A 25,979-nucleotide genomic window follows, 5' to 3' on the forward strand; every position below is an offset into this window, starting at 1 on the left:
TCTTCTTTTTATTATTTTTTTCTTCTTTCTTCTGCCTTTATATTTAATCTGATTTTTCTTTTTTAGTTTCTGCCACACACTACATGTGACTTGAGGCTCAAACATGTGACTTGCTTTGGCCAATGGTATATTAGGAACTATGATACAAGCAAAACTTGGAAAAAATTTTGTATGTTTTCGCTGTTCTTTTTTCCTCTGTAATCACCATGAAAGAATGCCAGCTTGCTGGAAGATGAGACACACATGGAACAGAGCTTAGGTCTTCCAGTTAAAATCATACAACTCAGTCTGCATCTGACTAAACACGCATGAGCAAGCCCAGACAAGATCGGTAGAACTACCCAGCAGATCCCTAATCTCATGAACAAAAACCAACAGGTGTCATTTTAAGCCATTACATTTTTAGGTGGCTTGCTCTTGCTTATCTAGCTTTGCTTTTTCTTACACCTCTGAAATCCCCACAAGAACACGTCTGGAGTTCTATACTGAGAATATCCCCAGGCTAGCCTGCTGGAAGAGAAGATGTGCAAAGCAAAGTCAGGTAGAAAGCAAAACTTGGTTGTCACAGCCAAGGTCATCCTACCACAGTTGACCTACGGTTGACCTCAGATGCAGGAGCAAACCCAGCCTAGACTAGAAGAACTTCCCAGTTGACCATAGCCTCAAATGATGACCTGAGACCTATGGCTAAATCACTTGCTATTGTCTTAAGTCCATGCAATTTTAGGTGTTTTATTACACAGCATGATGGTGGCAATAGATACCTGATATATAAGCCGAGAGTCATTTGTCCTATATTTAGAGAATGAGGAAGGTTATGGAAAAGAAAATGGTTAGAAGTTTGCCTCACTTTGTATATGATTTCTCTAGAGCAGTGAAGGAAAGAATAGGGAAGATTGTCTTGATCTAATCATATCTTTTTCATTACTGTTCTTCCAAAAATAAGAGAGCCTACATTGCAGATTTTAACGACATAAGGGTTAGAAAGTGTAGTGTTCACATTTTCTTAAAGTTGTAACATCTTTAATCATAATTTCTGGTATTTGTAGTTTCAGTGTTTTCAGTATTTTATTAATGATAACTGTGAATCTTTTTCATGCCTTTTTAGATATGATTTTTATTCTCCTAGTGAAGCACACACTTTACATGGAAATACATTTGCAGTTTGATAATGAGGACCACTGGAAAAACGGCCCAGGCATGCAGTAATTTACCTGTAGGCAATTATTCCGGAGCAGAGTTTAATAGAAATTGAGAATTCTTGCAACACAAAATGAATTCCATCTCCCAAAATTTGCATAGGAAGCATGAGGTTGAGCTTTTCCTCTGAGTAGATCCTTGCACAAAATCTCTTTCTCCAGAAAATCTTAGCAAATAACATAATACAAAGAGATTATTAGAATGGAGGCACTCAGTTGCAGGATACAAGCATTGCACCTTATTTTTACATAATGACATTCTTCATAATCGTAAGAACTCTTAACTTATTTGCATAAGAGAAAACCCTTTAGGAACATGTAGACTTCCTCTAAAAGTTTTGTTTAAAAAACCACCCAAATCGCCCATTTGTGGTCTCTTCCTATTTATCGCAGGAGCCAGAAATAAAGATCAGTTCCCTGAAATGTTGCAGTAATGGGCACTTATTGTCATTTGTGTTTTGACAGATCCAATTAATTCTATAAATTTGTGTTGGACTGATCAAATACCTGGCCTTTCTAAATTTTGCCTCTGAAGTAACATCATTCTTATGCTACATATGCACATTTTTTGTAAAATCCTAATTTCCCTTTCCTCTGAAAAACAATACTGCTTTATATGGGTTATTGTGCTCAGAAAAATCTTTGCAGGCTTACTGGGTAAGCACAGCAGAAACATGAGGGATGGTGTGTTCAGTGACGATAATATGAAAGGCACAGGGGCATATAGTACAGAAATGGTGCTTCCAACGAAAGCGTAGTTAAAATTAAGTTGCAAAATCGGATTTGAGTCGCAGCTCAGATACTTACTAGCTGTGTGATCTTGGGAGACTGGCTTACTTTCTTTCAAACCTCAATTTTCTAATATGCATATGGGTATAATGGAGACACCCATTTCTAAGGACTAATTTCAAGGTTTGTCGAGGGAGTATTCAAACTCCTCTCCCAGATTAAGGATGAAAGGCTGGGTAGAGACAGGGTGTTGCCATTTTAGGAGCCCGGGGCGGGGGGGGGGGGGGGGGGGGACAAGAGAGTTGTCTTGACTGTGGGGCCTGGAATAAATGAAAGAGTGAAAACTAGTAGAAACAGAAAAAATTGTGTGAAATATTCGCTAGCAATAATAGTACTTGAAATAATGACATTGTGTGCCAGTGTGCCAACACTTGTTGAGTCAAATGCATTCCCTCATTTAATCCTCACAAAAATCTCATGAGGTGGATAGAACTGTTTAAATGAGAAAACGGAGCCAGAGAGATGAAATTATCTCCTAGTTTTCGAGTGACGGATACCTAATTTGACCTAAGTACACTGACTTCAGAATCTGCTTTAACCCCTATGCTATCCTGCCTTTGTACAAGTTCTGAGTTTCAGAGAGGACAACACTAGGCCTAAGCAGTGTCTGCAATTGCAATTATTAAATGTGATCTAGTAGATTCTGGATTTTGAGTAGGGAGGAGGAAGAGCCCATCCACTTATTGAATCAATGATTCACTCAACACATACATGTTTTGTTTTTGAGGCTAGGCATAAAGCTGGGAGGGAAAAAAACAAAACAAAATAGAAGAGGTCCATGGCCTCATGAAACTACATTTAAGTGGAGGAGACAGACACTGAACAGATAGGCGGTATTGTTATAGAAAGTAAGAAGTATTAAATGAAATAAACGAGAGTAGGGAGAAAGAGAGAGGCTGCTTCAGAGAGCGGTCAGGGAAGGCTTCTGTCTCTGAGGAGACTGACATTTAATCTGAACTCTGAATTGTGAGATGGACCCATTTATTTAATAGCCAGGAGAAGTTCTTTAACCGAGGAAGGTGCTAGAGCAAAGCTCCCCCCCCCACCCCCCCCACCGTGACAACCGAGGCACTGTGAGTATGGCCTGGGGACACAGGAAGTAGAAAGCAGGGCTTAAAGGTTGCAGGGCCAGGGCAGGGGAGGTTCCTGGAGTCAACCTTTGACAGATCCTGAGAGCCAGGCCATTTTCTTTAATAGTCCTGAGTAGAAGATTCTAGTGTGGATGGAAGGAGATCCTTCAAAGGTTGTCAGAATCATACTTTTTATCTGGGTTTAACTCAAACTATGCCATCAAAAATCACCTGTTCACTTTCCATGGCTTATTTAGTTCTATTTTTTTGACAAACCTTAGTCGACAAACCTCCTTGAAACCTTTATTACCTAAAGCAACCATGAAGAGGGAGATTAAATGCAGGTGCCTGATGCTGATGATGAAATTTATTTGTCTTGGTTTCCTCATCTGGAAAATGGAGGGGGCAGTGATAAAATTAACTAATATTCTTCACTACTAATTTTCCATTTTTCACATTTCTAAGATCCAGATAGACAGCAGAAATTACCTCTCAATAACTCACTTATTTTTTTTTTCTTCACAAGATTATTTAAGACTTTAATGCCTGCAGCTATCAAGACAGCATAGGGACTAGATAATGTCACAAAGTACAAAAGGATACACAATCGGTGTACATATTCTATTAGTTGTGGAGTTTCACCATACACATACCAGATTCGTCAAATACTCCTGTTAAGAGAGTCTTTTATTATAGAAAGCCAGGTGCACAGAAATTTATCTGGGAGCCTGTGATAGACCAACCACTTTTGCCCCTTTCTAATGCGATGCAGGCTGACTGGCCATCCCCTCTGCATTGTTCCACTTACTCAGTTTGCAATTGTTGGCCTGCCATTAATAGGCCCTGGATGAGGAACCCTGCCTTCACGTCGAGACATTAACTTGAACAATTTCTATCACAGGGAATTAAATCTCGAAAATCGGCCACCTTCACTAAATAGAGGATTAAACAGAGCTTTAAAAGTGAGTTCCCATTGATTAGTTAAAGGATTTACTCTGAGCATTCTTAAAAATCACCTTTCACAGCAGTGTCAGAATATTCTGTTGAACAGCAGGTACACCCATCAGATACTAATCTGGAGCCTGTGTGTGTGTGTGTGTGTGTGTGTGTGTTTAAGAAGAGAGCCTCAGTTTGTTAGGGACTGGAGAAAAACACACTTCCCATCTGCACGGTCACACCCTACCTCCAGGAGGGTCAAATGTACTTCTGAAAAGCTAACAGTTGCTTGAATTGATTTAGCTCAGTAGGAAACCTGTTGGTATTCAGGGCAGTTACTTAGCACTGTGGTGTTTTGTGAAGGCTGGGCCATTAACGCATTTTCTAGCAAAAGTGGGTTCTAGCTTTTTTATAGCTGGAGAGTCACATCCCTTTACTTTCAACTTGAACATGATTCATTTGAAGACCAGACCAAAATGGTCTTGAATTTTATTTTGGTTACCTTCCCTGTTCATATCGCAATCAACTGTATTTTCTCAATCAGCAAACCAGGTTGGAAGTTTCTGGGAGAATGAAAGCCAATTTTGAATTTGAATGAATCTTGTTTTTGAGCAAGCATCTTAAAGAAAACTTCTTCCTGAGAGCTATCAACGACGACTTCCTGCACACCCATCTAATCTGTGCTTTGTTCTGCATGAGCACAGAATTTGGAAACCTAGATTTTAAAAAAAATGGGGCATATACCTTCATGATAGCACTACCTGAAGCTCCCTGGGTACCTCATCCCTTCCCAGCTGAAGAAGTATCACTTTTATATGTTTTCGCAATCAGGTGCTGCTAAAATAATTTAAAAACCACAGTCCTGGAAGAATTTTGTAGACTGATGACACACACACTTAAACTTAGGAATCATACAAGGACCGTCTTTCTTTGATATTGACGACGTTTCCACCTACCTAGATCTTCTTGGGAGCGGTCCGAGTCATCCCACATACTGCTTACTATTGTGACCTCTTTGAATTTTTATGAAATTAAAATCCTGGGAGGTTTTGGTTTCTTGATGACGTTATTTCACTCTGATGTGTTCTCTAAGGAAAACTCTAAGACCTGTTAACTTTGTTCTCACTGCTTGAAAACATTCAGGGCTTCTGTCCCCAGAATTCCATAAACAAGCAAACATTTTTCGTTTCTAAGATATGTTATCCGTACTCGCTGGCACTAGACTGATCTGCTTTTGCCCTATTTGTGCGTTTGTTTTTGTGTTTCAGTCCGGTCTGTTTTCTCCAAAATGAAATCCACTTATTTCTAAAATCCCAGTTGAATCTGAAGGCACGGATACATTCTTAGTTTCATTCCCCACCATTTTACTCCCCGGTGTATCCTTTGCCGTCTCATTGTCCTCCATTCGGGGTCCCATCTTCTTTCCATCTATTTCTTTTGCCGGGTGAGTTCACCATTCTCACCTCTGCTTTCCATCCTCCTGTCAGACTCCCCACGGCAGACCAAGCTGCTGAACCACCCCCCACCCCCAGATCTGCTCGTGCCACACCTGGATTCCTGCAACCAACCCGGGCGCTGCTGCTACTGCTGTTACGCTCTTGGTAAAGATCAAGCGCGAAGTTCTGCGCCCAATGCCAAATGGCAAAGGCCCGCCCACAGGCCTGCTGGCTGGTTGCAGTGACCTGCAAGGCCTTTGGATTCTCTGCTGCGCTCCTTGAGAATGCAGATGTTATTTATCATCGGAAGCGCAGAGGAGTAACATGCTGCCATGGTAAGTGGACTTTGGCCAATGGAAGCCATGGAGCGTAGCCATCCATCAGATAAATGTTTTCAGCTGGTTGGTCTGTCCTGAGTGCAGGAGGTGTAGGGCTCTCTGGAGACATCCATGAGGAGTCAGCTATCCAGCTGTGTAATAGCCCTCCAACATCTACTCTTTTCCCCTCCCTCATTCACCTCCCTTCACCCATATGTCTCTAGGGTTTTATTCTCCTGTGAAGTGTAAAGACAGACACTTTTGCTTTGGGCTTATTCTCTAGGGGACTTAACCCAAGACACTGCCAAATTTGTACTTCTGCTTCCCTCCTCTGTGTTCCAAAGCCATATATCCAGGATCCAGCTGTCTATTTGGTTTCTCCACTTGGATTTCTAGCTGCAGCTCAAACCAGCAGATCCGAAACACTTCTGCTCCTCCTAGATCCATAATACTTCTTTTTTCAGGGTCCTTGTCTAATAAATTACATCCTGAAACACCCAATTGCTCAGGCCTCCAGGCCGGGGGTCATTACGGTTTTGTCCTTCTATTTATTCTTACATATGATTAGTCCTTAATTGCTGTTAATAGTATCTGTCAAATACCTCTCTATTCTGTGCATTTACTTGTATCTCACTGCTGTCTTGGTAGTCCAAGTATGACCAGCCTTTACCTGGACAATTGTAATAGCTTCTCAACTAGTCTCTCCCGAATCCATGCCGGGTGTCTGTCAATTCATTCTCTAAATGTTAGCACAAAAGCTTTTTGCTCTTTTTTTTAAGTTTATTTTTGAGAGAGAATGGGTGGGTGGGGGGAGGGACAGAGAGAGTGGGAGAGAGAGAGAGAGAGAGAGAGAGAGAGAGAGAGAGAATCCCAAGCAGGCCCTGCACTGTCAGTGTGGAGCCTGATGTGGGGCTTGAACACACGGACTGCAAGAGCATGATCTGAGCCAAAATCAAGAGTCAGACACTTAACTGCCTGAGCCACCCAGGTGCCCCAAACGCTTCCATAAGTGTGAATCTCATCCAGTATCTCCCGTTGTCAAACCTTCATTACCTGCCCCTTGGCTTAGAATACAATCTCGAATCCTTAGTATGGTGTACAGGGCCCTACACGAATACCATGGACTTTGCATACAGCCTCAATCTCATCTTCCATTCCTGTCCTTCTTGCTCCGGCCACACCAAACTTCTTTCCTTTTCACGGTCAAATATACTCTATCCCACCTCAGTACCTTCACACATGCTGGAATATTTATTCCTTAGCACATTCGCCTGGAAAATTCTTACCGCTCTTCCAAGTCTCAGATTTTATGCTTCTTTCTTTGAGAAGAATCTGATGAGCTTCCAATTTATATTAGAGAGTAACTCTCATAGCATCCCAAACTTGTCCTTTGTAGCACTCAGCGTGCTTTTGATTATTTGCCAAGTTTCTATATTTCCAACGAGACTGTGAAGTCTATGTGATCAGAAGCTTTGTTTTGTACACTGTTATACCTAGGCTAATGAACTAACTACCCCTAGCTAAATACTAGGCTAAATATTTTGTCCCCTATCCTGTTCCCTGTGGCCATGCTGCCACTTTTGGTGGGGACAAGCAACAGTGATAGATTGAAGACCCAAGGCAAGCAGTTAAAATTTCCAGAAATTTCAGTCTACTCATAAAAACTACCAAAAGAATAAGGGCAGTTTGGGGTTTGCTTTGTTTCACTTGGTTTTATTTTTGTATTTGTTTTTAATGGGCAGAAGTGACACTCTGAATAGAGGAGTTCATCTGAAGGTCAGAAGAATCAGAGCAGAAGATGAAACCAAGATAATCTCCAGCTTGCAAGGTCGATGCACTCTTTTTAAATTCTTACTCAAAACATCCTCCCAACTGATTTTAGCATCACAGTCAGCATCCTTCTTGCAAATTCTTCCTTACTTCCACTCCACTTCCTCCCTTGCCCTTGTTTCATGAATGTTAAAGCTATGGTTAAATGTTAAAGCTTTTTCTTTACCATTCTCACGTCCCTGTGTATCTTCCTCAGTGACATAAGCTCTTCTGATTTTATGGTTTCAAGCAATTGTTATTGTTTCAAACCATTTTTCTAGGATTTTATTCCTCAGTACATTATAACGAGCCATGCTTTTGCTTCAGGCTTATTTTCTAGGGAGCCCTACATTAAGACGCTCTCAACTTTATACTTCTGTTTATTTCTCTCCACTAATTCCAAAGCTATGTGTTCAATGCCCAACAGTCTAAGTGTTTTCTCCATTTAGACCTCTAGTTGCAACTCATATCAGCAGGTCCAAAACACTCAATCTATCTTTAACCGTAGCACAAAAGGTATAGAATATTAATAAAAATATCTGACTCTAATACCTCATAAATGGCGTATTTCCCATTAATTTTGCTTAAAGGAATTCTTTCTTTCAGTGTTATATGATCAGTGCTGATTACCATTTACCATTTTGCCCAGCAGTAAACGAGCATTTGAGAATGGATATATATAATATTCATTGATGATGAGGCAGTGGAATCCCAACTCTCAGAATGCAGTAGCCCTTCCCTTCCTTCCTCCAAGTCAGTAATCTACTACTAACTGGAGAAGTTCTTGGATTTTATAAAGCCAAATCAAGTTTAGATATTAAGGATGATTAATCTCACCTATAGAATAAATGTGTGTGTGTGTGTGTGTGTGTGTGTGTGTGTGTGCATGCACGCATGTTTCACTATTTGGTAATGTGGAAGAGAACTGCTGTTGAGACATAGCTCCCCCATTGATGACCTGGCTTGATAGAATTCGAATGGCTTAATGTGTCTCCTTTTCTTGTAGTTTCACATATGCGACCTGTTCAGTCAAAGAAGACAGCCTTCAGGGATAAAACAGAAACATTCTGTAATTACTCGTATGTAGTTTCTATATGTCTATACAAGAATTTCAGTGATATATAGTTGATCAACCTAGTGAGTGGTCAGAGCATAAATAAGATGGAGGAAATTGAAAGGGAGTAGATCTCGGTAGAGTGTAGGGAACCATTAATTCTGTTTGGTACATTTCAAGATTGAGAAACCAATTCTATGGAAAGATGTTTTATGGGCAGTTAGATAACTGAGTCAAATATCCATGGGAAGGGTGAGAGGTAAAAGTATACATTAGGAAATCATTGGCCTATAAAACTGGCTTTTGAAGTCATAGTATTCAATGTTTCCATTTAGAGCATCAGTGTAGTTAGATGGAAGTCTGAGAATTGAGCCTTAAAAGGTGCCAATACTTAGACATCAGGGAGAGGTGGATCCAGGAAAAGATGCTAAGGAAGAGTGGCCAGTGTGGTGTCAGGAAAACCAAACAAACAAAAAGTGTCCTAGAAGTGAAGTGAAAGAGAGTCTCAAGGAGGTGGGAGTGATCCACCATACCAAGTGTGGCTGATGGATCAAGTGAGGGGAGGAATGAGGATTGACCCTTGGGTTTTTCTTTTTTTTAATTTTAATTAAGTAATTAACTAATTAATTAATTTTAGAGAGAGTGAGTGTGTGTGTGTGAGTGGGGGAGAGGGGCAGAGGGAGAGAGAGATAATCCTAAGCAGGCTCCACACTTGGCACAGAACCTGGGGCTGGGTCCCAGGACCCTGGGATTATGACCTGAGCTGAAATCAAGAGTCAGATGCCCAACTGACTGAGCCACTAAGGACCCTGGGATTTTTCAAGTGGAGGTCATTGTTGACTTAGAGAAGCGAAGTTTCAGTGGGGGTGATAAAGATGCAAGCATGGCTAGAGAGTGCTTCTGAGAAACAGGTGGCAACTGCAGGGGCAAATGTGATGAGGATTGTTCATTTCATAGTTTCCAAAATCGAGATATAATTTAGACATCATGAAGTGTACAGCTCTTAAAATTATACATCACTCACCTTTGGTAAGTGTGCATTCCCATGTAACACACACTCCTCACACAGATACAGAACAGTCTTGTCATCCCAGAATGTCCTCTTGTGCCAATCCCAGTTAGGCACATCAACCAGTCCACTCACCCTCATCGGCCCCATGGCATAACCACCATTCTGATCTCTGTCACCATAGAATATTTTTGTCCAGTCCAGAGTTAATGTTGATGGAATCACATGGTATGTCGTATTTCAAGTCTGGCTTATTTCACTCAGCCTAATGTGTCTGAGATTCCTTCATGTTGCTGTACGTGTCAGTAAATCCTTCTTTTAAATTAGCGAGTAGAATTCTGCTTAATGAATATGTCATACGTTGTTTATTCGCTATCCTGTTCTTAAGTGCTTGCCCTGAAGTGGGATGTTCTATGATCATAGGAAGCCCGTTTCATCAAACAGCTTGTGTTGGTAAATGGCTTAGTCTTGTAGGGAAACAAAACCATCTCTCTACAACTTCCAATCACTTATCCTTACAAGTTATACACACACATGGAAAAATCGTAGTTTTCTTTAAGTTTTCTCATCCAGTGTAACATTCAAATGTTACTGATATGGCATATGCCTCCTCAAATAACTACTGGTCTTGCTTCTGAGCATGTGATGATTTATGTTCCTTGAAATAATAGTGCTAAGACAAACAAACAAACAAACAAACAAACAAAGTAGTTAAATAATACAGATGTAGTTTAGTCAATAGAATGACTAGAACTGTCACCACTTCTAATACTACCTGATACATATTTTTATTTATTTTGAGAGAGAGAGAGAGAGAGCATGGGGGAGGGGAAGAGAGAGAGGGAGAGAGAATCCTACATGGAGCTTGATCCCACAAACCGTGAGATCATGACCTGATCCAAAACCAAGAGTTGGACCCTTACCCAACTGAGGTATATTTTTATGTATATTTTTAATGTAACCCAGGATCACATTAAATTTCTCTCAGCCACACAATTCCTTTTAAAATTCTGAGTTGATTTTCAGTTATTATATTTGAATTTTCATGTCTCCCAAATTATAATTTTTAAGTCAGTTTCTTTGAGCTATTAGTGAGCGCTTTACATTTATCCCTATTAAGCTTTATTTAATTAGATCTATTATATCGTTCCTATGTTTTGAATTCTTTTCAGGATTCTAATGATTTCACACAGTTTATTTCTTGTACCATTCAGGGTCATATCATCTTCATATGTAATCAGAACACCATGAATATACTTGTCAAAATCATTGGTAAATACTGCATAAGCTGGGTGCTACTAAAGATAAACCTTTGATATCCTTAAATAATTTTCTGAAGGTTTGCCTTCCATATTAAACACATTTTGTTTATAGTCTTCAGACAATTTCAGATTCACTTATTTATACCATTAGCTCACTTACACACATTCCTTTTAATGACTATAATAAAAGATGATGCCTTTTTGGTATCCAGATTCATGGTTTCTAAGAGTCCCTCTGCTCTATCTGTTCAGCACCCTTGAGAAGTAAGTAAGTAAGAGTTGTTTGGAATCACTTCTCCTTAGAAACAACAAACTGACTTCTAGGGATCAGTGGGTCTTTATTCCAAAAGCCAAGAGACATTTTAAAAAATGATTTAGTCTAGAATCTTCCCAGGCAACATGATATATAAACAGCATCATGTTGTACTGAAAAAAAAAAATAATAAAGGAAACGCTTTAAATAAAGTCAGACTTGACCTCAAATTCTAGCAGTATGACCTTGAGCAAATCATTTAGGTTTCTTCAACCCCCAAATGGGATCATCATGTCTACCGCAATGTTTCTCTCAGGGTTAAGTAACAGAGGGAACGTGGACTGAGGGTTTGATAACATTGGTGTTGTTATCTGATGTCTTTCATCTTGCCTTTGCTATGCACATACCTGCAGACCATCAAGGAGATGTGCAGTCTGTGAGGCTTCCCAGTACTGTGGGGCAGGATTTATTTGGGACCCAAGACCTAAACCTTTGAAAAGAAATTTCCCCAACCATATGCTTCACCACTTCTTTCACGTATGATTTTTGAACTTGAGTCTCCTCGTACCAATATTTTTTTCTGTTTTTCAAACTTATTTGTTTTTAATAAAACCATGTGTTTTCTAGTGATTGTTATTTTTTTCATACACACCATGAATCAAACTTTAATAATTCTTTTTAAAGGAACTATTTCAAACAGTATACAGCATGTGCTTAACTATTTGGGTTTTATGGTAGAAAGAAAAATGCAGTTCCCATGCCATCCGACACTTAATAATTGTTTAAAATTGTAAAACATTGGATCCATGGGAAATGATAAGATATTTTAGTAAAATTTCACATGAAAATCACTTAGAATTGTATACCTCTTCTGCTTACGGACTCTCTACTTAATTTGTACTAAAATCTTTGTAGTATTGGTCAGATCTGAGACTCTATTTAAATGATAATAATAATGGTTACTGAGTATAATGGGATAAATCTTAAGGATTTCTCATAATTTACCTGTTTAATTCTCAAGAGAAAACCTATGAGGCGATTACTATTTCACTCCCATTTTACAGAATAGAAAATCGAAGCACAAACTGGTTAAGTAGCTTACCTGTGACCACACAGAGTGGTGACGGCTGGGATATGAACCCAGGTATCTAACGGTTAGCTTATTTACTATTGTTAAAAGAAGTAAAAGGAAAGGTTTCCCAGAAGATGCAGTTAAGAAGAAAAATTGTGGCTAGAAGAACTATAAAGTAGATTTGCATCATCTCTTTTCATGAACAACTGAGCCCCCAAGGCTGACTCAAGGTCGGAAATTTAGCAAGCATACACCCAAATGTTTATACGCTGGGCTGTGGTCCTACCCCGGCAAAGGAGGAGTGCTCCATGGCTTTCCTCTTACATCCCATGGGCAGAGGCAAGATTTTTACACTCTAACTACAGGACAAGAAACTGTCCAACAGCCTGCTTCAGTGACAGCGTGGAGGACAAAGAAGACAATATCATACAGCCATTCAGGACACCATTACAAAATATAAAATCCACATGCGGTTTTTATTTCATAAGGCTACCCAGGAACTTTGTGAAATTAATCCAAGGTAGTTCAAGGGCATGCTGCTTATTTATGGCAATGGCTGAAGCTCTTGCCTGCCCAGATCGAGGACTGAAAAACAAACTTCACCTACGTGCCCATGAGTGAGGTGGAGACATGTTTTCTCCATGATTTATCTTACTGTCTTCAGACAAAAGCCTCTATGAATTTGAATTACAGACACATGACCTTATGAATGTGGATAGTATTCTGCCAACATAGGTGGCCATCTTACATAGACAGGCTCATTGTGGCAGTATACGTTAACGTTTTATTGTGTAGTTACAACTGCTTGTGTTGGTGTTATTGTTGTTGGTTTTTTTCCCCCTCTTTCTTAGACAGAGAGCAAGATAGAGAAAAAGAGATAGAAAGCACATGCACACAAGCAGGGGAGGGGCAGAGAGGGGGTGGGGGAACAGAGTATCCAAAGCAGGCTCTGGGCTCTGTATTGACAACAGAGAGCCTGATGTAGGGCTTGAACTCGCGAACCACGAGATCATGAGCTGAGCCAAAGTTGGATGCTCAATCGACTGAGTCACCCAGGTGCCCTACTATGGTTGGCTCTTTATCCCCCACTCCACCTCAACACACAGACACACACACACACACACACACACAGGAATTAATGTAGTCATTTAGGCTATAAGTTGAAGCTATAACATTTATGAAAAAGTGAACTTACTCTTGAATCATATATTCCAAATAAAAGAAATCAATAGAGCAAGGGGTGTCTTGGCTTTCATTCAGTGAGGCAAGCTTTTCAGGGATTTTAAAGGCTCTTCATCTTGCTAAGCGTTTCTTTATGACACATTTCATAGTGAATTAAATTACATAAAGGGATGCATCTATTTCTCATACAGGTCAATATTCGGGTGAAGAGTTCAATGTACCTCGCTGCATATCAGATACTTGTATGCTGGCACAAGGTTAAGTTTTTATAGTAATCTTAGTATGAAATTCAAGATGAGTTTTTCCAGGTTAGCAGAAATTTTTTATACCCGTTTCCTGTTACTTGATAATTTATTAACATAAAGAAGGAAGGGATCAAGTGTCTTGAGGACAAAACTGAGCTTTTAGAATTCAAGGTGATGTATATTCCTAGTAAAAGGCAATGTAATGACTCACTGTTTTACAGACACTAATGGCTTATCCTACACTTTGGTGAATGGATTAATCACCAAATATTAAAATGTCATGATACATTAAAGAAAAAAAATCCTGTTTGCTTTGATGTGATGAAGCTTCTACTTAAATCAATTCATCTGGTGAAAAATTGTGCGATCTTCTAAAAATCTCATTAGTTTGCTATTAGATGATGCAAAGTGGTGGCTTTGCTGAAATCATATGTTCCCTGTACAATGAGTGATGTTCTAGCATGTGCTTTGTGAGTGATGTTTAGGTAGGCGAAGTACATTTGATTTAGAAGAGGTTTTATGCATAAAATATCTCAGAAATAGGGAAATATTAAATTCAGCAAGGGAGCATTAAGAGAGACAGAGTCTAGATTTTCAATTACAAAAGAATTAAGCCATGAAAATGGAATCATTGATCAAAAAGTTATTGAAAGAGAGGAGAAAAAAATGCTACAATTTACCACAAATAGGTAAATCAGGCATCTTTTGCACTCAGTTAATAGTTAGCAAGATAGAGTCAATTTGAAAAATGATTTCACAATAAGAAAGAAAAATCTTCCTTCCTATGGCTTATGCGAGGATTCTTCCTCCTTTTCCTCCTATCTCTACTGATCCTGGTGTACCGTTCTTAAGCCTCCATCAGATTCACATTCCCTGATCTGTGAAGACAGTACAGAATGACTTGGCTTCTTTGAAAGAGTCTTCCCTATGAGACCCTCTTATAGCATTCTAGAAACATGAAGCCATCAAAGTGGGTACATGGAAAAATATGGAAGGTGTTTGATGAAAGGAGACTCCGGGTCCTATTTTAATCTTTTATTTTAGCACAGTCACACTGTTTAGACTTGGCCTACATTTGTGGGCTATGGTTCAACAGTTTAACTTTCAGAGGCTTTGTTGTGTTATTTTGGTCTGCTTGGTATATCTGGTGGCCCTGGGGCTCCCACTGATTCTCATTGGTGTTGCCTGGCAAGGAGGAAGGGTTTCTCTAGGCCCAGCTGCAGGGACCTCTAGCTGGGGAAAGGAATCTCTGGCCTGTTGGGGAAGAAAAGTATGCTTCCCAGGTTGGACCACGTATTCAGCAAGATCATCCTTGTAGGTGCCACACGGCTACATCAGTTTTCTAGGTGGGAGAAATGAAGCCAGTGAGGGCTTCTTGTACTGATTTCTTGTTGTGGCAGGATCCCTCTTGCCATTGCCCTCCAGCCACTCAGCCTGTCTGGATTGAGGTGGGTGGTACTCAGACTCATGGGGAAGGATAGCACTGCCCTTGGCTGCTTCTTGTCAGTAGAGTCCCTGGTGAATCCTCTTTGTTCTGCTAGTCTTTCTTGGTGTTTTCAGGGATGAGTCTACCTGGGCTCTTCTGTTGCTAGGTTGGCAGTCAGGGTACATCAGGCCTGGATAGACTTGGATAGCCATCTTCTGTCATAAGATCACCTGTTGCTATGTTTATTCCTCCAGTCCTTGGTCTCTAACTAGTTCTTCTTCTTCTTCCCATTCTTCAGGCTCCTTCTTTGATTTCCTCAGCATTATTTTCAGTGTGAAGAGTTGCGTTCAGCAGGACAGATCTGGGAGAAATGATCCTATGCCATCTTATATGGGCTGAAAGCTTACCATAATTACTTTTTGAATGAGATAATTTTACATTAATATACAATAATTTTAGCATAAATAAGTTTTGAAATCAACTAATCAGGTTATGCTTTAAGAGTGTTCTAAGATTGAATTGATAAATCCTGATTAAGACTGCCAATATTTAAACTCTAGTGATGTTGGTCATTTTTTAAAGTTTATTCATTTATTTTGAGGGAGAGAGCACACAAGTGGAAAAGGGACAGAGAGAGAGAACCCTAAACAGCCTCCACACTGTCGCCACAGAGCCTGAAGCGGTTCTTGACTTGATTGAACCTGGGAACTCTGAGATCATGACCTGAGCTGAAATAAAGAATCAGATGCTTAACTAACTGAGCCAGCCAGGTACTCTGATGCTGGTCTACTGTGCATGGAACACCTCCTTTTATGATACCAGATTAAATAGACAAATGAGTTTAAGTATTATACATTAATCATCTAGATAGTTGTCTAGCTAGTTCTATCTCAAATCCCTTCACTCAGTCTTGACCCAATCCTGAAATGCATGTAAATAATTTACTTATGTAGAATCTATCTAAGTGGCAAAAAAAAACCCAAAAAACAAAAACAAAAAACAAAAAACACGAAGACTTTGAAGAGAAAGAGATTTCTATTATTTTTGTGTCTAAGCAGGAAGAGATGATACTATTTCTAGTCTTTCTCATTAAATATTTAGCCTTGTTGCTTTTCCCTGGGATCACGTGAATATGGCACATATTATTAAAGCTTGTGTTAATCCTCTAATGGCAGAAACTTTTTCAGGATGTGTGAGAAGACAAGATGAAAATAGTAATGTTTTCATTGAGTTTATCTTCTCCCATGCCTTCATTCTTTCACTATTTCAGATTTGCTTATATGCCCTACTTCTTCTCTTCAGCTGCCATTGTCATGGTGTTGCTGCGTTTGTATAATTGGGATTATGGATGTGATGGCAGAGAAGGTTCTGTACCTAAAAATCTTTGGCCAGTCACAAGGCAGGTCTTTAGGAACTACAGGATGGAGCTTTTGAAAGAGTTTATCCTTTATAAAAATAAAATGGAAACAAATGAAAGCATTTTATATATTACTTATACCTGTAACAGCTTTGTGGCAAACCATGATATCAAATGAGCTCTAGTGGAGAGAATGTGTATGAATAATATACCACTATTAAATTATGACTATACAGAAAATTAAGTGAATGCATCAAATTTTAAGTGACATCTAATGTAGGAGGTGCTTAATACTTTTGTCCTGCTGGATGAAAATTTAGGAATTTTCTCAATGAAGCTTATAGTTTTGAATGACTTACAAAGAGTTGTACCACACAGAGGTTTCATACATGCGATTCTTTAAAATGTTTCAGGATCTATTTTTAAGGATGTCTCAGATTATTAAAATTCAAGAATAATAATTGAAATGAAATAATTCTTTGTATTATATGTGTGTTATTTGTGGTTCTGTGAAAAATAATTTGTTTCCATTGCCTGAATCTTAGTTTGGCAAGAAAAATTTGGCCTCTTTAGGCCTTTTTAAAAAAAAATGACAGTATACTGCTCATTTATATTGTTCAAGCACTTTGTTTTTCTTTGCCATCATGCTTCTGAAAGAATGTAAACAGAATTTATTTTTAAAACCCTATTCATTATACATAAGTAGAAGTGACAGTGAACTCATTGGTCTTAGAACATCAGTGTATCTTCGAGTTTCTCCCCACCCCCTCCCCACCCCCCCACCTCCAGCCAGGAAGACAGAGCATAGGAGCCTATGGAGAAATTCCCAGGGAGGTATTTATTAATATTCCTTGAGAGCTAATAAGTTTTATCATGGGTCTAAGAGTCTGTTAGTGTATTTCCCAGACATGGCTGACCCTTATTCTCATTTGGAAACTCTAAATGCAGGAAAGTGTAAGGCCTAGGATGTGTTATCCTGGGGAGAGTGAGTATAATAAATGAGGAATGATTCATGCTGAGCCATTGCCCTGCATCCAGGTATACTGGGTAACACTGAGATTTATGGGCTACACCTGACTCAGAGGAAGCAGTCCCTGCGGCATATTCAACCCAGCCTACTTGCAGAACCACTAGGGACCTCATATTGTAGGACCGGGCTTAAATAGGGCAATGGAGCTTCCAAAAGTCCTGATGTGACTCTTACTCAGAAGTTATCATCCAAAACTTCCATCCATAACTAGGTACCACCCTGGAGAGGCTTGGGTGATAAAATTTAAGTGTCCATTTTCCCCCCTTCCCCCCCAAATGCCTTTAGATAGAGTAAACATTTAACAGAGTGGGTTCTCTGGTCTTCAACTTCAGTGCCTTCCACAATACAGCAGTGCTCTAGAGCAGATTCCCCACTCTTTATTTTATTTATTTATTTTTGAGAGAGTGAGAGAGCACGAGCTGGGGAAGGACAGAGAGAGAGAGAGAGAGAGAGAGAGAGAATCCGAAGCAGGCTCTAGGCTCCAAGCTGTCAGCACAGAGCCTGATGCGGGGCTCAAATTCATGAACCGTGAGATCATGACCTGAGCCGAAGTCAGATGTTTAACCGACTAAGCCACCCAGGTGCCCCAAATTCCCCACTCTTTTAAACATTTTTTAAGACATTTGACAATGGATCCAGCGCTGCTTGGTGTTGTGTCATGATGAGATTAAGACTGATTGACAATCTTTGGAGCTAGCAATTAGCAGCATAACACTCATGAGGCTAGAAAAGCAAAGTGAGCCCAGACTTTAATTAAAAGATAATTAAAACTATTATATACTCCTGAGAGAATTAATATGCGTTCTTGTTCATAATATATTTAAATGAATAACATTGTTAAAATATATGACATGAAAGGATGTCTACTTTCTAGTTTTTAAATACTCTTAACTTCGTTATTTGGGAAATTTTAGATTATATTACCTAAGTACATAACTATCAAAGCAATTGGAGGAAATGAGGTACAGGATTTAAAGTGCATCTTTATTCATTTTCACTTGTTAAAGTATATAAACACAATTTCTTTGTGACCTAAAAAGATATATCTGTTAATTCTTTAAAATTTCGAAGTGAATTGTAACTTTTTTCCCCTTAAATTTTAGCTTTCAGATTAGTGAAATTAGCTCTGGCTCATACTAACTTGGTTTGACTGAAGTTCTGCGCCATGTTTATTCAAAATAGCTAATTAGGTTTAGGAGAAAAACAAGATAACTTACCCTGAAGACTCCATAAATCTTGGCAGAGAATCATACTCAAAGGCCGTGGTTTTAAACACTCTGATGGAACTTACGTTTAATTTAATAACGGTCGTATGTTCCATGCTGTGATCTGTGTCTGGTGGTGACAACATATATGCTTCATAGTTTCAAGCAGAAACAGTAAATCTCACACTTGAGGGGTTGAAATTTACGTATGTATTTCACGGTGTGCCTCCGATCTTTTAAGTCCTTACCTGTCAGTTGTCGATTAATTATATTTAATGTTACCTTTTTGACAAATACTTCCTGAGCCAATCAGGGAAAAAAAAAAAGAACAACACTCCAAGAATAATATCATATTATATTATATTATAGAAGAACTCCAAAGATAATATAATAATAGTTAATGTTCGTGGACGGCTTACGCTGTGTCCGGCCTGGTTCCAAGTGCTTGGTGTGAACTGTATTCTGGTTGCCGCTCTTGCTCTGGGTACTGCTGGGTGCCCGTCAGCGCCCTGAGGCGCTCTGAGAACAGACATTCAAATGCTTCCTCTCTTAGGACACACAAAGGAGTTCTTCAGCGAGGTATTGACTGGGGTGGAGGTACTGTTTGTGGATATGGGGCGTTCCCAAGAGTGTGGTGAGAGATCTTTCAACAACTCTGCTTCAAAACCGTCTCACCTTTGCGCACGCGTATACCCAATATTATCCTGCCCAGCCTTTTGCTGCCGGACTTTTTACCCTGCAATTTGCATGAGGTACCAACAGGTCAACTCAAATCCAGGTATTGGTAGATGGCACGGGGGACCGACCAACCAAACTACCACTTCGACCGAAATGCCACAGAAGAACCAGTTGCCAATGCCGCCTTCTAGAGGTCCCTGTGGATAATTTGCTTGGATGTATTCCTTCCACTGGCTTGCAAGTCGAAGAAAAGCCTACTAAGTATCGTGCAAGATTGGGGAGTCATAGCCCCAGCAATTCCCTTTTTCTCTTTCCCCCAATTCCTGCTTAATTGGATTTAGAAATCTGTGCGTGTGTATGTATATGTGCACATCCACGCTCGTGTGCACCTGTGTGTGTATGGTGGGGGAAGGGTATGCAGGTTATGACTGGGGAGGTTCATGTCTAAATTTCTTTTTAAAAGGTAAAGTACTTGATGCTTCTTGTCCCCAACTGTGAGTCCTAGTCATCGATTCCAGGGCAATAGGAAAAGTCCCACTCAAGGTCTTGGTGCACTACGATGTGGATGAATTAGCAAGCTCATGAAAAGGAATAATGGGAGAGAAAGTTTACAAATTAGATTGAATTAGATCACAATTCAGTCTTCAGACTAGCTCAGGAGATTTATACCATAAGCAGATGGAAGGGTAATGTACCATTGTATTTTTATTTGAAAAAAAAATTAATGTTTACTTACTTTTGGTAGAGTGAGACAGAGTGTGAGCAGGGGAAGGGCAGAGAGAGAGGCAGACACAGAATCCGAAGCAGGCTGCAGTCTCCTAGCTGTCAGCACAGAGCCCAATGCGGGGCTCGAACTCACGAACTGCAAGATCATGACCTGAGCTGAAGTCAGACGCTTAACCCACTGAGGTACCCAGGTGCTCCAATAATGTAATATTTTAAAATTTAGGTTATTTAAATGTTAAAATCTGAATTATAAGTGTTCTGTCCTTTTTTTCTTTTCTTTCTATTCTTTTCTTTTCCTTTCTTTTTTCTTTTTCTTTTTTTTTTTTTTTGGATGGTGCTATCAAAAGATAATTATTTCTGTTTTGCTCCTGCAGGGGATCTGGATTTTCAGTATCATGCTAGTTCTGAAGAAAAAATGTGTCTTTACAAACAAATATAATAGATTTAAATGTTATAGTTGTAGCTCAGATACACAAATAGCTTATGATGAACTCTTACTGACCCCTTAGAATTTGTGTTTCTCGAAGTTATTTAGAACAAGTAATTGTAAAATGTAGCATTGAGGAGAACAGCAAATTGGTGCTGAGCATGATGAATCACTGGGCATTCTTATGGGTACAAGACATTAGGATAAATTAGTTTGATCTCACTAGAAAACAGAATGAAGTGTGAGGACCTCATGCCTGTTTACTTGTTTGTTTGTGTTTCATCACATGGTCCAGGTCGTTCAATAAGATGATTTTCTAGTGTTAACTAAAATTAGCATGCCTGAACTTGCTTGCATTCAAATCTTATTTTCAGATGGTTGGATGGAAAGCACTAGAGGCTTTATACAACAGGGAATTGAGGTTTCCAACATAAAGAGCCTGCTCCTTTATAGCAGATCACGTCTTTCAGGATGGTTACACAATCAGATCTTTGCTTTTGCCATGCAGCCTACAATGTTGCCATGGGACACACAGCCATGGCAGATTTACAGCCTGAGAAAAACCTCGATATGCCTTCTGCACTCGTATCATTCTGAAATCAATTCTTAGTAACTCTGCCAGGTGTTTCTTAGTCCTGGCTTGTCTATACTTCCTGTTAGTGTGGAACTATGATATTCCTGGCTCAGTTCTTTTTAAATTTCTAACCTCACAAATGACACGAATCACATGTAAAAGAACATGGAGTATGAAGAAAATATAAATCTGACAATCTAAGTGCAGTTTCACACATTCCTTGTCGCCAAGACAGAACGAAGATGTACTTATGCTCAGAAAAATTCTATGTCGAATGGATAAATCATTAGTAGCCCATTTAAAATCTCATCGCTTTTTTTTGAAAATGCAAGCGTTGTAAGTGACATCCAGGTGGAGGCTCTCAATCTTCTTTTCATATCCTCTTGCAGTCTTCCCTAAAGACAAGGGAATGTTAATCTAATTGGTAAAATTTCAGGGCACAGTACCACCTTTGCTAATGGACAGGGCATAGGGTACTTTCTGGTAGGAGAGCTCGCTGAGGCTTTTTCTTAAAAGGAAGTGGTTTCTTCCTCCCTCTCTCTCTCTCACTGCCCCTCTCCTGCTTCCTTTCTCCTCCCTCCCTTCTCCCTCCCCCCTCTTTCCTCCCCTTCCCTCTCCCCTGGCCCCTCCCCCTCTCTCCTTTCGCCTCTTCTCTGCTTTCTTCTCACATAAGAGAAATGGTATGTTCTACATGTGAAAGATTCTTACGTCTATTTATTTATTTTTGAGAGAGAGACAGAGAGAGCAAGTGGGGAGGGGAAGACAGAGAAGGAGAGAGAGAATCCCAAGCAGACTCTGCACCATCAGCATGGAGCCTGAGGCGGGGCTCCAACTCATGAACTGTGATATCATGACCTGAACAGAAACCAAGAGTCAGAGCCTTAACCGACTGAGCACCCACAAGTGCCCCTACAAGTGAAATTTTTGAATAGGTGGTTAAAGTTATTTTATTTCTCCTTAGACTCTTCAGAGATAATTTCTTTCCACGTTTTCTTTTGTCACTGGTTCTAAATGCTTTACAAACATGATTGCCTTATCTATACACATTCATAATTATGGATGTTTCTTTTAGAAACATTTGGTGAGAATCGAACACAATCCTTTATATTGGTTTTAACCATCAAAGAAAGTCAGTGAACTTAGTTTTTGATACACAATCATAAAAACTGTAATTAATACTAAGATTATAGAAGCTTTTTTACCCACCAGAAAACACTGATGATTTACATTAAATGTGTCAACTAAAAAGTAGATATCTGATCAGCCAATTTTTCCTTCATTCTCTTTGTCTGCAACCAGGCATTAGCATCAGGATTATTTGTGTGCTATTTTTATGATTCTTCTGCTTACCTGGTGATTGCCCTCCTTTTTAGTTTTCTGAAAACTTTCCCCTACTCATATTTTCTCAGTATTGCTGAAAGTGCCTTTGAGATAAAACCTGTAAATTACTGCTATATCCTGAGATCGAGTTTTCCCAGAGATGGAAACTTAAACTCATTTAATGTAGGTATGTATTCGCTGACATACTCCTCACCTGCTTGGATTTCAACTCTCTGTTTCTTCTTTTTGTCCTACCCTTCCATTTCAAAACCAATCTTTCTGGGGAAGACATATACAAACTGTTTGTTGAGGGGTTCTGCTTTTAGCAAATTACTTCTCAGGTTCCTTTTGTTTTGCTTTCTTATTATAAACATAGCTGAAAGAACTTTCTGTGGCTTTTAGAATTTCTGGACTTCTGGGAATTTTTCCTTTGTGACCCTGTTTTCATGTACTTATGTTATGACGTTATATTCATCTTTGAACTTCTACTAGTCTTTCTCTTTTCAATAGACAAGTAATTTAGGTTTACTCTGAGAGGGCATCTTTGAATACTGTCCAGGGGCAGGATGGGTGTGACCAAAGTCATGCTCCAGGTCAGGACATCCTGCTGGGAGATTAACCCATGAGCAGGCTCATGCTCTGTGTCTACATTCATGTCACCACACTTTAGAAGTACAGACAGGTCTTGGTAATGTAGTGGTCAATAAAGAACAGATTAATAAACACTTGACTAATTCTCCTAAACAAACGTGGGAAGAAAAGTAACCAATCAAACTTCAAGGAAAGTGCAAATCAGGTGCCAGTGAAGCAACCCGATATCAAAGATCCGAAATCCAATCTATCTTAATTGTCAAGTGGTCATTAAAGAAAAGAGAACTGGAAAATCATAAGCTTTAGACCAGGTGTACTCAGAATTGTTAGACATTTCCTAAGGCAGCATTAAATTTTCTTCTGAAGGATTTACAGCTGGCTATTCATATATACCATTAGCATTTCTCTATATTTCTAGATGTGGGTAAGAAAAGAAAGTCATCATCTGTTGTTCTAGAATATACTTTCCTTTTTCCTCCTCCCAAGGTATATTTTTTCTCTAGGTGAATAGGTGATTAAAATAACTAAATTATAGGGGCGCCTGGGTGGCTCAGGCAGTTGAGCGTCTGACTTCAGCTCTGGTTATGATCTCATTGTTCGTGAGTTCGTGCCCTGCATCGGGCTCACTGCTGTCAGCGCAGAGCCTGCTTTGGGTCTTCTGTCTCCCTCTCTCTCGGCTGTCCCCACCCCCTGCCAGCTTGTGCTCTCTCAAAAATAAATAAACATTTAAAACACAGAACCGAAACTAGATTTTATATTCAATTAAATATAAAATAAAATTAAAAGTGATTAATACTAAACACTGACCTCTGCTAAATCATTACACTCTTGTCAAGTGACACATAAATGATGAAATAGCTTTTTGACTTATTATGTAGGAACATCATATTGCAAGGGTGCTCACCACAAAAATAGTTAACGTTTTGTTAAGGTTAACTTTCCTTTGGTGTACGTTGTCCATTTCAATAGAGAAACGACAAAAGGAGAACTAAAACAATTATTTATTCATTAGTTCACTTCACAAATGTTTGTTGGGAATCTAACATATAGGGGCGCCTGGGTGGCGCAGTCGGTTAAGCGTCTGACTTCAGCCAGGTCACGATCTCGCGGTCCGGGAGTTCGAGCCCCGCGTCAGGCTCTGGGCTGATGGCTCGGAGCCAGGAGCCTGTTTCCGATTCTATGTCTCCCTCTCTCTGCCCCTCCCCCGTTCATGCTCTGTCTCTCTCTGTCCCAAAAATAAAATAAACGTTGAAAAAAAAATTAAAAAAAAAACATATATCCTAGGAATGATACTGCTAGAAATAAAAGAAACCAAATAAACAATTGCTCTAATATTTTGCAGATTATAGCATACCGAGGGACAAGGAAACCTACAATTATAATACATTGTGATAGGTTACTTAGAAGATGAGCAAATCAGAAAAGCACCTAGACCACGACCAGACTGTTAAAAGATTTTCTGCAACATGTGGCACTAAGCAGACTCATTGAGAAGAGATGGAAGAAAGGTAAAGAACAGATCTGATGGCCTATACCATGATGTAGACTACCACAGGGTTGAAAACATTCAAGATTTGCATTGTATAATTCTCTTTTGGTTTAAGAATGGGAAATGTATAGGGGGATGCTACCAGAAATCAAAAGGGAGAGTGTGGGACCGGCCAGTAAATTCTTTAGTAGTTCATGGAAGAGATGATAGTGACCTGGATTGGGCAGTGTCAGTGAAAGAGGTGAGCAATTGGATGTGAAAGATGTTTTGAAGTTAGAGCTATAGGACTTGGCACTTGATTAAGTGAGGACGCTGAGGAAGTGAAGGAGGTCTCCAAAATGATGTTCTGGTTTCTGACTTGAGAACATGGGTTGGGATCTTGTTTGTTTGAGATAGGGAATGTCAGAAAACAAATTGGATACAATCATTATGTAAGACCTCTTCTCTTCTCTTTCTCCTGTTCTCTCTTCCCCACCCTTCTTTTTACTTCTCTCCTTCCCCCCCTCCTGTCTCTTTCCATCCCTCTCCCATCTTTGAAGACTGAATCTTTAGGTTAAAATTTCCTATCCCTTGAAGTCACTGTCTTCTATGAAGCCCAAAATTATTTTGACAAAGAAAAGTCACTTTAACTTCTGTACTAAGAATTAATCTGTGGGTAAAAATAACAACAGTCTATCACCTTGCCAAGTTATTTCAAATATCTTTAAATGCTTAATCAAAGGAGACAGAACATTGATGGACTTAAGGACATTTGCCACGAGTATCTCTTGACCTTATTTAAGGATTGAAGATGGAGCGAGGCAAATTATTCTGTGCAAAATAAAATAAAAGTAACCAAGGAAGATATATCCTTGGGAAATTACATGCTGCCATGTAAATATATTTTTTATGGATTTTACTTTGAGTACTGAGAAGGAATAAAAAGGGAGTTTTTATATTTTGTAACAGGGCTCTGCAAATGAGAGAAGTCGCACTTAAAACCGTGTTGACAATGAAAATAACTGAATTCATTTTCTTTGTTACCCAAGAAAAGAGAGTTAAATCTAATCCACCCAGGGACTCAAATGCTATCACCGGGTCTTCTCGTGTCCCCATCTGTCTCACATCTCAGCTTTGTTTTTTGTTAAGTATCGGCTCGTTCTCTTCTACTGAAGATGGATGTCTCCAAGAGGAACAAGAGGGTGGTGATGGTGGTTAACATTACCTCAGCTAGTGTCCACAGAGCCATGAGAGGGCGTTTTTCTTTCACTGATCCTATAGAAAATTCCAGAAGATTCTAACTGGTCTGGCTTGGGTCATGGCTGCAACGCTTCTTTGGCAATTGTGGCCAGGAGGGTAGGAAACTGTGGCAGTCTCCTAGAATTATCTGGTATCAAGTAGTTCTCCAAAAGAAATGAGGACAGGGTGTTTGCTGTCACCCCCAAAACAGGACACAATACTGGACAGACTAAAACAGCCCACGTCCTTTACATTTCTATTGAATGCATTTGCAAATATGTTCCAATTTTAATTGTAAATGACCA

The sequence above is a fragment of the Prionailurus bengalensis genome, chromosome B2 (genome assembly GCF_016509475.1).
Source record: "Prionailurus bengalensis isolate Pbe53 chromosome B2, Fcat_Pben_1.1_paternal_pri, whole genome shotgun sequence".
In the NCBI taxonomy this organism is placed as follows: Eukaryota; Metazoa; Chordata; class Mammalia; order Carnivora; family Felidae; genus Prionailurus; species Prionailurus bengalensis.